Source organism: Gopherus flavomarginatus, chromosome 3, assembly GCF_025201925.1.
Source record: "Gopherus flavomarginatus isolate rGopFla2 chromosome 3, rGopFla2.mat.asm, whole genome shotgun sequence".
Taxonomy (NCBI): Eukaryota; Metazoa; Chordata; order Testudines; family Testudinidae; genus Gopherus; species Gopherus flavomarginatus.
In genome coordinates this window covers 118,350,628-118,362,784 of record NC_066619.1, presented here as the reverse complement: position 1 = coordinate 118,362,784, position 12,157 = coordinate 118,350,628, and the positions used below count along the sequence as shown (strand labels likewise).

Below are 12,157 nucleotides of genomic sequence, written 5' to 3'. Positions count from 1 at the left end.
AAATTATTTGATTGCAAGGAAATTGTTGTTAAACAGTAGCAAGATATAAATCACATAATATATTAACTGTTACTAATACCATCTTAGATTATAATTGAAATAATGATATCTTATTTTCCTTTTACTACTTCTGCTGTTTGCTTGCATCTCACGCATCTTAGAAAGTGAAGCTGCGTGGCAATTCTCATGCACTAGTAGAACACTGTCGTAGGTAGGGCTGTCATACTGCAGTGAGCTCTGCATGGGCAGACCCCTGCACCTGTACAGGGCTCCAGAATAGATAAGGAGTATCCATGAGGGCATAGGGGATCTACTCATGTGGCGCACGTTGGAGGATTGGGACATATATTAGCAACAGTGCAGTGGAAGATTTAGATCCCCCCTTACCCCCCGAATCTGTTCTCATTTGGATTGATTTCTTTAATTATAAAACCGTGCACTTTATATCTAATTACTTGACAGTACCCCTTTCACAACTTGTCAAATCATTAATTGATACATTTGATCAGATTCCTGTCATAGCTGGACATATATCTATTGGTGTAACCTATGTAAAACTGCATTGTATTCGAATGACACCAGTGAATTTGCAAAGTTCTTTTATTAGATGCTGGTGGTGCAATGGCTGTGTAGACAAATTGAGCAATTAACATGGATTCAGCAATAGTTTGCTCACAGCTTTGGACATTTAGAAAACTGTTATTAAGAGAACAGATTCTGGCCAGAAAGCAGAGTTGCTCTTTCTTTCATTGTCCATCCCTCCACAGGATTATTTTAAACTTCCAATTAGATGGCCGCTCAATAGAGGGAGAAGGAACTACTGGTTAACAGATTATCAAAAGGACAATAGCCACTGTAGTGTTTTCTATACTGTCAAGGTTTTTCCCCACTTTGAACTTTAGCGTCCAAAAAGCAGGGACCTGCATGATCACTTTTAAGCTTAATTACTAGCTTAAATTTGGTACACTGCCACCAGCCAAAATATAGTGTTTGGCACCCTTCCTGTTCCCCTAAAACCTTCCCTGGGGAACCCAAGACCCAAACCCCTTGGGTCTTAAAACAAGGAGAAATAAACCATTCCCCTTCCTTCCCCCCCTAGACTTTCCCCTCCCTGGGTTGCCTTGGGAAGCTATACAGATCCAAACTCCTTGGATCTTAAAACAAAGAGGAATTAACCATTCCCTTCCTTTTCCCTCCCCCCCCAATCCCTGATGAGTTTAGACTCAATCCCTTGGATTCCAAAACAAGGAAAAATCAATCAGGTTTTTAAAAAGAAAGCTTTTAATTAAATAAAGAAAAAGTAAAAATTATCTCTGTAAAATCAGGATGGTAAATGCTTACAGGGTATTCAGATTTATATAGACTAGAGGGACTTCCCCCTGCCCAGCCTGAGATTCAAAGTTACAGCAAACAGAGGTAAAAATACTTCCAGCAAAATAAACATTTACAAGTTCAGAAAACAAACATAAGACTAATCCGCTTTTCCTGGCTAGTACTTACTATTTTGAAACATGAGAGACTGATTCAGAAAGATTGGAGAAAACCTGGGTGTACATCTGGTCCCTCTTAGCCCCAAGAGCGAACAAAGAACAAAACAATCAGCACAAACAAAGACTTCCCTCCACCAAGATTTGAAAGTATCTTGTCCCCCCATTGGTCCTCTGGTCAGGTGTCAGCCAGGTTCATTGAGCTTCTTAACCCTTTACAGGTAAAAGAGACATTAACCCTTAACCATCTGTTTATGACATATACACAGAAAGCAAAACATGTACTTTCAATGTATATGACTTTTACTGTAGATTATAGAATACAACAAACCATCCAGTATAAAATATCCATGAGAGGGAGAGAGCATAGGGTAGCTCTCACCCTTTGAGATCTTCCATCTTGAATTGTCTCCAAACACTGCTCATCTAGCAAAAACACAACTTCCATTTAAGGGTGTATTTAAAAAGAACAGAAAAACTTTTCTGCCAAGAATCATAGTTAGTGCTCCATGAACCATCTCTCTTATGATGAATCAAACCCACAACTCTCTGGCTCCAATGAAATGGTGCTACTGGTAGGCAATACTGACATGTAGCTGAAGGCAGAAGCTATTCTGTGAAAGGAGCATGTATGTGCACCCACACAGTTTCCTCCCCCGTTTCAGGTTTGGACAAACCACTAAAACAGAATTTGTGGGGCTGAACTTTTCCCCCTGGATTGGGGATTAAAACCATACATAAACAGCCAAAGATACTCAAATATTTCAGGGAACCTGACCTACCTTTTGAATCTGTAACAATTTGAACCCAAGAAAAGTTTTACACACTTAGAAACAGGTATCCAAAATGCAGTGATAGATTCACTTAACCTGGTCTCTGTCCCTTTGCTTTATTTTCATGCATTATGTGGCTTCTAGGTACGAATATTGTGCTCTGTATCTGTTCAATATTAATCCAAATGAATTCACATGGTCATCAGCAGATGATAGGAATAAGCTTCTTTGCATTCTGGAAGACCACAGAGGAATGGATGGCTCGTGTAATGAGGGTTGACAGTGAAGACTGCAAACACATCCTGGAAAGCCAAACAAAAAGATCATCTTCTCTTAATTTCAGATGTAGTACATTATAATGTGACTTATCACTATTATAGTTAACCATCTGTAATAGCTCAGTCCTAATTTAACTGTATTATATATTAGCTCCTTAGTATGGTATTTAAGATCTGTAGCCAAGCACACTGCTAAAGGACAGAAATTTGTGGTAAGCTCCTTGAAAACACAGGCAAGTTTACAGTGTAACATAAACAGAGTTAGATTGTACTTGGCCATTATGTAGGGCATAAGGGCTTAAGAAGCTTCAACCTCTTTGTGTCACTCATGCAAGGGCAGAGAACTTGTAACAGTCTCTCTGAGCAGGGCCTGATTTTCTCTCTTTGCCCAGAAGGAGGCAAAGAGGAGGCAAGGTCATGGACCCAGTTCTGCCCCCTTCCAGACCAGCCTGCAGACTGGAGCCTGGTACATGAGGGAAGCAATCCATTTCTTCCTAGTGCATGGTGCAGAGTACATATACCACTCCCCCTCTCCTGGGCTTTCCTTTGAGTGGCTCTGTACTGTTCACTACATAGGACTTTGTACTTTTCACACAATACTGTCCATGGTCCTGTAGTGACAACTCACATGGTAGTTTATTCCATATACAGGATAGAGTACTGAAGTAAAGCCTCTCGCATCCCATACTGAAGCACTAATAATCACACCTGGTAACACTCCTGAAAATACCATTCTTTGTAGCACTTTGTAGTAAATGCATTGTCTATCAGAATATTGAAATCTGTGGCTGTGTTAATTAGTATGCTTGTACCTTAAAAACACAGGGCCAGATTCTGATCTCAGTTGAAAGAGAGTACATCCATAGCTGACAGCTGGTGAAGTTACTCCAGATTTACCGTACTGCTGTTTACATCAGAATTTGGCCTGCAGTACCTGCATCTACTGGGAAGGGAGGTGCCCATGAATGGTTCTAGTGCAAACACCAAACGGTTTTTGTTTTACTTTTTTAAACTCTACAGTACTTACTTTTAGTCACAGTTGAGTATATTTAAAGGGAGAGGGTTTGATTTTTATGGCTGTTCCTCTCCAGTATGGACCTTGGAATGATCGTCTCAACTTCAGTCATTTTCAGGCTAAGTTACATAATGTGTTCTACTTACAATTAACTGGAGGCTTCAAGAAGTATAGAATCCAGCTGTTGTCATCTGAGAATGAAAACTGAGGGCATAGTGGGACAATCTTTTTAAAGCCCTGACTATACTGAGAATTGGATATCTTTGACACCGCTGCTTGTCCATGACTCTGTTGCAGTGGCCAAAAGAGAGTGATGCTCATTTTGCAGGTTCCTAAAGTTAAACTTTCCAGAAGCAATGACAGGGCTTTCTCTGAAAAGAGGGTCTTTTATTTAGAATGAATTCCATTTGGTTGGTTGCCAGAACCTGGCTTTGGCACCTTTAGACTTCATTTTTACAGCATATTCAATTGTTTATCTTTCAGTTAATTTGTGGTTTTGTTTTTCGGTATCTGAGCAGTTTGCCTGAACACATGTTTTGTCACAACGGCGGCAGTAGACTTTTGGTTGTATCCATTTTTGGTAGCTTTTGTATTGTTTTCTATAATATTGTTGGATCCAACTGGCCTTTGTTTTTGAGAAGCCTTTGAGGGGAGAGGTGACTTATTTCAGTTCATCTATTAAAATATCTAAGAAACATTTATGTGAATCTGAAGTCTTACCGCACCATCAGACATCCATTTCTTGGTGCATGAACAAGCTTCTGCAGTCACTGCCTATCCTGGGCCACTCTTTGAATGAATGTCCTCTTTGTTAAGTCCCATAAGTTATCCTTCTCTGAGTAGTGATCAATGGAGGATTTCTTTCAGTTGGTTCTTTTTGTGTTTTTCTCCAGCTGCTCATAGAAGATGCTCGTGCAGAAAATTGCACTTAAGTGAGAATTAGGCCCATCTTGCAAACGGACACATTAGTTTGGCTTTGTGTGTGTGACTAGTCCCATGGATTTCAGTGAGCCTCCTCACATGTGCGAAGCCAAGTTCATGAATATGTGTTTGCAGAATAGGAGCCTGACTTGGTGAGTCTTCTTTGTTTCTTTGCTAAGATAGTGGTATTGCTTTTATTATAGGTGCAGAAGAGGAGGCCATTCCAGCAGTATGAACCCTCTTCAGGCAGGGAAATGATCCAAATGCCACAACTTGGTGTCTATTTTTAGAAAGTATATACTTGCCCTCCAAAAGACAGGTGTCTGTACAACACAAAAGTGAGTAAAAGTTAACACCTAGACCTGGCCTTCACTTTTAAGAGCTTTCATTGGCCATAAAACTGAAGATTAGAAAGTTGTTTCAATTAGTAGTCTCTGTATTTTTTCAGTAACTAATTAGCAGTATGTGTTCCTTCTCCAGATAACCGGCACTAGTAGTCCATGATGTTTCTCTTTCCTTGCCAGAAATTGATTTAACCATAACGTTGTCTTGGATGTAGTTACAGTAAATTCAGAGCAATACAGTATATTCTTGGAGCACTGGCATGGTTTGTGATTGCTTGGGAGTACCATAACCATACCCAAGATGATTTTATAAGGAAATCAATTTCTAGCAAAAGTCAGTGAGCGGGGAAAAGAACAGAAAAGGGTGTAGAAAGTTTCTTGGAAGAAAACAAATTGAAAGTAAAACAGTGCTTTTTTTTTTAGAAAGGGCATCAGCTGCTAGTGTGTATAATCCTGCCTAGTAATTCTATGCTCTTGGCCTATATCATTCCAGAATTCTCAGACTCACTAAATCGACAGCAGCATGCTCTCTGGTCGACTCCAGTACTCCAGCTCCTCAAGAAGAGTAAGGGTATGTCTACACTATCCACTGGATTGGCGGGCAGCAATTGATCCAGCAGGAGTAGATTTATTGTGTCCTGTCAGTTCCTATACTCCACTACCGTGAGAGGCGCCAGTGGAGTCGATGGGGGAGCAGCAGCAGTCAACTCACCATGGTGAAGACACCATGGTGAGTAGATATAAGTACATCGACTTCAGTTACGTTATTCATGCAGCTGAAGTTGCGTAACTTAGATCAATTCTCCCCCCACCCGTGTAGACCAGGCCTAAGGTAAGTCGGCCAGAGAGTGTGTCCCATAGGTGCAGTGCAGTGAAGACACCAGAGTAAATTGACCTAAGCTACACTGACTCCAGCTATGTTGTTCATGCAGCTGGAGTAGTGTAACTTAGGTCGACTTACCTTGATAGTGAAGATAAGCCCTGAGTTGCAAATGTCAGAACCTACCACAGAATCCTCCAGAGGCAGAAACAAAATCTGGAACACTGAGGGCATTAGTGATTCACTACCTCTCTTAGTACAGAATATGTAATTTTATGCAGTGGAAATCTGAGTATGCTGAAAAAACAAAACAAGTGTTTGCACAGAGTTCTACTGGCTCCATCTGTGTGTGTACTGGAGCTGAGTGTTCCTATTAGAGTGGATGGAATGGTATTGTGGCCCCAGAACATGACAGGAATTCAGAAGCTCTGTATTCTGTTCCCAGCTGTGTCACAGACTTCCTTTGAATTTGAGCAAGGTGCTTTGTCTGTATGTTAGTTTCTCCAACTGTAGAAAGGGATTATACCTGCCTGCCTTGGGAGGGTGTTGTCAGGCTTAATTTCATTCATCTTTGTAAAGCAATTTGAAATCTTTGGGCAGAAGGTACTATAGACAATGCAAAATATTACTGTTAAGGAGGCAGAGGAGATGCATTTGTTCCTGTTAGGCCTGAATTTCATGAAGCCTTCTATTGTGTGACATGAGGCATCAGGGTAGTCATTTCCACACCCATGTACTTTTCAAACTTGAGTTTGATCATTTGAAAATCAGAATATTTGAGGGTAATATGCTCCCCGCCCCTCTTCACCCCACATTAACCACAATGCTTGAGCACAGGGTGTGCACTGAAGAAGATACAATGGACCACTTTATTTTATGTGTATAGATCAGGCAGGTGCTATTGTGACTATAGGGGATGGGGAAGTGGAACTCTTCCCAAAATAGGATCTCTAACACACTCAGCAGATGGCCTGTGAAAAATCTGATCGATTAAGGATTATTTGTAGAAATGATTTGGGCCAAATCTAACTCCTGTGGAAGTCAATAGTCTTTTAAAAATTGTATGAAGTGAGAATTAGATTGGGTCTATTGGTGAATATTTTCAGATAATGAATACAGTAAAGAAAACTGTATGGTGTGATTGGCAATTCACCAACTAAAGATTATTCCTTCATCTTTCTACTACTTTGTATCCTCTTTTTGCTGGCATTGATGGTTATATTGCTTCAATTTCATCTTGACTCTTGCCCTTTCAAAAGTATGATCGCAAGGTGGAATAGTCTTTTGATTAAGGCACATTTCAGTGGATTCAGTTCCTGGCTCTGCTAGCGATTTCTTGTTTGACCTTGAACAAACCACTTAATCAACCCATGCCTCAATTTCCCCATCTATAAAATAAAGATAGAAATACTTTGTCTTCTATCCTTTGTCTTGTCTATTAGATTGTAAACTCTTCAGGACAGGGGGACTGTCTCTTACTATGTAGATGGATGTACAATACGTACAGAGCATGGTTCCAATAAAGATTGGGACCTACTGACACTACAATAAAACAAGTGATTAATAATTTATCAAATTGGGATGACAAATCAGGCCTGATCTTTCTTTTTTGCCTTGTGTATAGCCATCGCACCTGTTCAAAGCAGGCTTGAAATATTGCCAGATAAAAACAGTAGCGTTTTACAAGCATTTTGCATAGGTACAGATGACTATTTGAGGTAAACAGCAGTATAGAATCAGAACATTATGTCCAGTAAATGAATCCACTTGATATATATGATACAGTAGATCATCCGTGATATTAACATATATAGAAACAAATACAGTAATTACATACATACATACACACACATATATATATGTATGTATGTTAATATCATGGATGATCTACTGTATGTGGAAATAACAATTTTCAACTTAGTTTCAATACCAAATTTATGAACCAGGGAACTATACACTTGTATAACAACTGAGCCATTAATGTTGGGCTCACTCAGACCCTGAGCAAACTAAACCACTGCATACCTGACAGATAAATCAATAATGCACATTTCAAGAATGGAGCCTTGACTGGGATCCTCATAATGTTCAGCCGGTGATGCAGAACATTTGAGGGGGGGGAAAGGCTTGGAAGGTACAGAAAGTCAAGGCAAAACACTTAGTAAAGTGCCTTTCGAGCAAAACATTTCAGAGCTCTTGAGTGGAATATACACCTTCCTTTAAAAAATCCTTTATCAAAGGTTCTTCATAAGCACAGCTGTGGGCCTGTACAGATTGGAAAGTGTACAGTTTCCTGTTCAAAGAAGTCAAGAAACAAGCAGGTGTATTAGTTACTGGAAATGTACATTTCTGGATGCTCTTCTCTCCTTGCAAAATTCATTTGGAGTATCTGCCAGAAGATCAGAGAGAGAATTACAAAGGGGAAGAGAGAGAATCTCCACCCTTACCCCCATCAAGCAGCTCTGCCACTGGTTGCAAGGGTCTCCTAGAGTCCACAATATTTACGTCCTTCAACCTTTGTTTCCACATCCCTTGTTTGCAGATTATTTACTTCCAGTGGACCAAACCCTGAAGTCCTTACTCAGGAAAAAATGCAGTTTAGGAATGGTCCTCTGTAATCCTAGCCACAATGCAGCAGGTATATAATTTGTAGGTGGTGGAGCAGAGAGAGATGGGTCTTCAGTTACTGGGGTTGTCTCACTTGCCTTTTTTGTAGGCTAGCACAATGATAGACTTCTTCCAGGAGCTGGGAATACAGCAGAACTGCCTGCAGTTGTTTGAAGATGGCAGTGAGTACTAGGAGATAGGGATCTTGTATTTTTCAGGAGGACATAGCAAGTGCTGTCTTATTCCTGGGACTGTATTTTTTTGTTTTAGTTTGTTTTGGTTGGTTGGTTTTTTTGTCTTCATGAGTCTGAATCGTTGCCACAGCTGTATCTTGATCTGCTATGGAACATTGCAGTAACAATGCATGGGCACAGTAGGGACCTGATTTTTGAGAAGTAGGGAGCACAGACATCTCCCACTGAAACTAAGGGAACTGAGCACCCAGAATATCTGAAAACCAGCCTCTACATCTATACATTTATGAGATAAAATGCCACAATATAAAGGTCTACCAGTACAAATTGCATTAGTCATAAGTGGCAAAAATCATCCCAAATTAGTGGTAAATTTTAAAACAAAAAAAAACCCTTCCATGTTTTAGGCGAAAGAAAACAACATTTCTTTATCTGGTTGTTTCAAAAGAAGTGGTAGTGGGAGGAGAGGGACTAAAAGAACAACAATCAGCAAACAAAATTGTACTTGGCATCAACAAACTGCAAATAGTATGCTGTCTTTGAAAATGTTTATTACTATAAAATGTAACTGAGAAGTCCCTGCATCTCTTGCTTGTTGCTCTGCTCAGAATCATAAATAATACGATCATCCCAAGCTTATGGCAATACAAATAGGAGCATGGGAAATGTCATACCAGATCAGGCCTGTGACTCACCAGTATTAGATGCTTCAGAGAAAGTTGCAAGAAATGCTGCAATAGGCAGTTAAGGGAAAATCAGCCCATAGGGCAAGTTTCTTCCTAACTCCTCCAGTTAGTATTTTACTTGCGGCCTTTAGGATTTACATCTCTCCCTCTTTGTTCTGGGGGCATTTTTATGATTCCTCCCATTCTTACCATTAATGTTCTCACTAGTCACGCAAATGTCGACTCCACTTTTGAATCCTGTCAAATTCTTGTTATCAATGGTACCTTGTGGTAATGAGTTCCCCAGACTAATTGTGCAGTATGTGGAAAAGGGTCCTGGTTTTAAATTTGCTGCCTTTCAGATTTCATTGGCTAGCCCTTGATTCTTGTATTATAAAAGAGGATGACCTACTTTATTTACACCAATTGTCATTTTGCACACCTTTATCATCTCCTCTTATTTGTCTCAGTTTTTCTTCAGGTGGAATTTTTTCTCCCTGCTTTTCCTCATTCTCATTACTGAACTCTGAACCCTTATTTCTGCTATATCTTTCTGAGATAGGGTGGTAAGAATTGAACACAATGTTCCAGGACAAGGGGTAACACTGATATATATAATGAATATATACATGATCGATTCCATTCCTTTTCTGTTCTAACAAAGATTCTGAAGTGTGCTGTACATTCAGGTCTTCATGGAGCTGTCAACAATGATGCCAGGTCTTTTTCCTGAGAAGATGGTTAGTTTAGAACCCAATCAGGTGTATCAGCAATTCAGTGTTTTCCCTTCATTATATGCTATTTTGCATTTATCAAGAATAAATTTCATGTGCAGTTATGTTTTCCATTCACCTGGCTTTGTTAGGTCCCTCTGATATCCTTCACAGTCTTGTCCAGGCTTGGCTAACCTAAATTTTGTGTCCTACAAAGCTTGGTACCTCACTGTTTATTCCCTTGTATAGATCACTAAAAAATATTACAGATACCTGTGGCACTTCACTGTTGAACTTTCACTATGATGAAAATTCCACATTTGTTGTTAATATTTGTTTTCTTACTCTTATCTGGTCTGTGACAGTATTCTTCCTCTCACCATAACTACTTGGTTTCTTCAGTTGCCTTGAGAGACGTTATCAAAGGCTCTTTGAAAGTCCTGTATTTTATTCATATGTTGAAAGCGGACATGCCAAACCCAGGGGAAAAAATGCAGAAATTGGGCTTGTTTTTGGCTTAGTTGGCTTGAGAGTTGCTTGTTGGCTAGTTTTTGGCTTGTAGCTTGTTTGGCTTGTGGCTTGCAGCTTCTTTTTTTTGATTGGCTTCCAGCAAGCAGGGGCGGGGGGGGGGGAAGCAGGGGGATGGTAGGGAGAGAGTCGGGGATGCACAACAGGCCCACCAGAGTCCCAGACTGCACACCATGGGGATCTACTCACATAGAGTGTTGGGGTTCTTAGGGATTGGCTTGTTTTGTCCATGTTTTGAAACGGGATTAGCTTGATTTTTGGCTTATTGTGAAAGTTGGTGTGCTTATTTACCACGTGAAAGTTGGAAACTGTGATTGAAAGACTTCTAATAGAGTAATATAACATAGAGCATGTACCAAGAGGTTACAACAGTTACCTGGGTTCTTTTCTCTGTTCTAGTGCTGACTCATTGTGTCAATTGTTCCAGTTCCATTGACTTTTTCTGTACCTCTATTTACCCATCTGTAAAAATGGGTGTAAAATACTTAGGTCACGTCTACACTAGGGTTGTGTTTACCACAATAGGAATATCAGTATTTTATGCTAGCAAAACATTCCTAGTGTGGACACATCTATACTAGCAAAGCTATACTTTGACTCAGTATAACAATCCCCTCCCCTCAACAAACGAAACTAACTGTGTTGGCAGAAGTGCAGATTTGCTGGTATAACTACATTTATACTAGGGACTTCAGCCAGCACAGCTATGCCTGTCAGAAATTGTGCCCCTTAACATCCTTGACCGACATAGCTATGCGTAGCTTAGACCTGGCTTTAACCTAACTCCCAGGGATAGTATGAGCTTTACTGAATGTTTGTATAGTTCTTTGGGCTACTTTGAGGACAGGCATTTAAATAAAGTTAAGTGCAAAGTAAAATATGCTTGAGAGAGTGAATTAGATAATATCTTCCTGAGTGCATATGCAATTGTCAAACTAGAAAATCCCAATACTATAATGATTAGAGACATTAGCCTAGTTGTAAATAATGGTTAAATATTTTCCAGTACGTGTATTGGATGCCATTACCATGAAATTCAGTGATCACTGCTTGTAGTGTGCCTTGAAGGTGGGTGGGTTTCTTCCTTATTTCCATTATCCTGACTGCTGGCTGATTAGATCGGAAATGATTTAATTTTTCATTTCTTTGATGCTTTCAAAGGCAGGGAAGAATTTTGCACCTCTGTGAGTGCCACTCAGCAGCATTCAAAGAACTTTACAGCTAGTGGGAGTGTTAATTAGAGCCAATTATGAGTTCATTGACCTGCCTTGGTACCAAATTGCAGAGAGAACAACTTGTAAGGTGAGGAATTTTAGCTATGCTGCATGTGACTCATTTGGGAAGCTCACTGTTACATGAAGCTTCATGTAGCGATCAATCAAATGGGATTGATCAAGAGGGAAGGAGGGAAAGGGTTTCCCCCAATTAATCTATATAAACTACTGTTCTTCATTTTATTGACCTCAAAACCAAACTGGTTGTTAAATTAATCATTCCACTGTGACTATCCTCCCTGCAGATATTTTTGGAGGACTCCCCTTCCACTCCCTATGCTAGCAGAAGTTTTAGCGCTTCTCCCAATGGATAGCAGCAACCAGCAGATGCAAGAAAAGTACCCTATTCTTGCATTTAAAAACATTACATAACCTATTCTAGGAATTTCCATTGGGCCTCTGAAGCCTCCAAGCATGAGACCACTGGGCATTTGTAGATTATAAGTAGGGCTGTCAAGCGACTAAAATAATTAATCTTGATTAATCATGCTGCTAATAATAGAATACCATTTATATAAATATTCTGGATGTTTTCTAC

At 39.9% G+C, this 12,157-nt stretch overlaps 1 long non-coding RNA gene across 1 annotated transcript in view; it reads right to left on the bottom strand.

Annotated features, from left to right (window-relative positions):
- Nucleotides 1–558: 558 nt before the first annotated feature.
- LOC127046355 (uncharacterized) overlaps nt 559–12,157 on the bottom strand; it is a 31,041-nt gene continuing 19,442 nt past the window's right edge. The window contains exons 2-3 of the long non-coding RNA XR_007773009.1: nt 1,747–2,562; nt 559–865 (exon numbers count right to left, since the gene is read on the bottom strand). This is a non-coding gene — a long non-coding RNA (uncharacterized LOC127046355). The remainder of the gene's footprint in view (nt 866–1,746; nt 2,563–12,157) is intronic.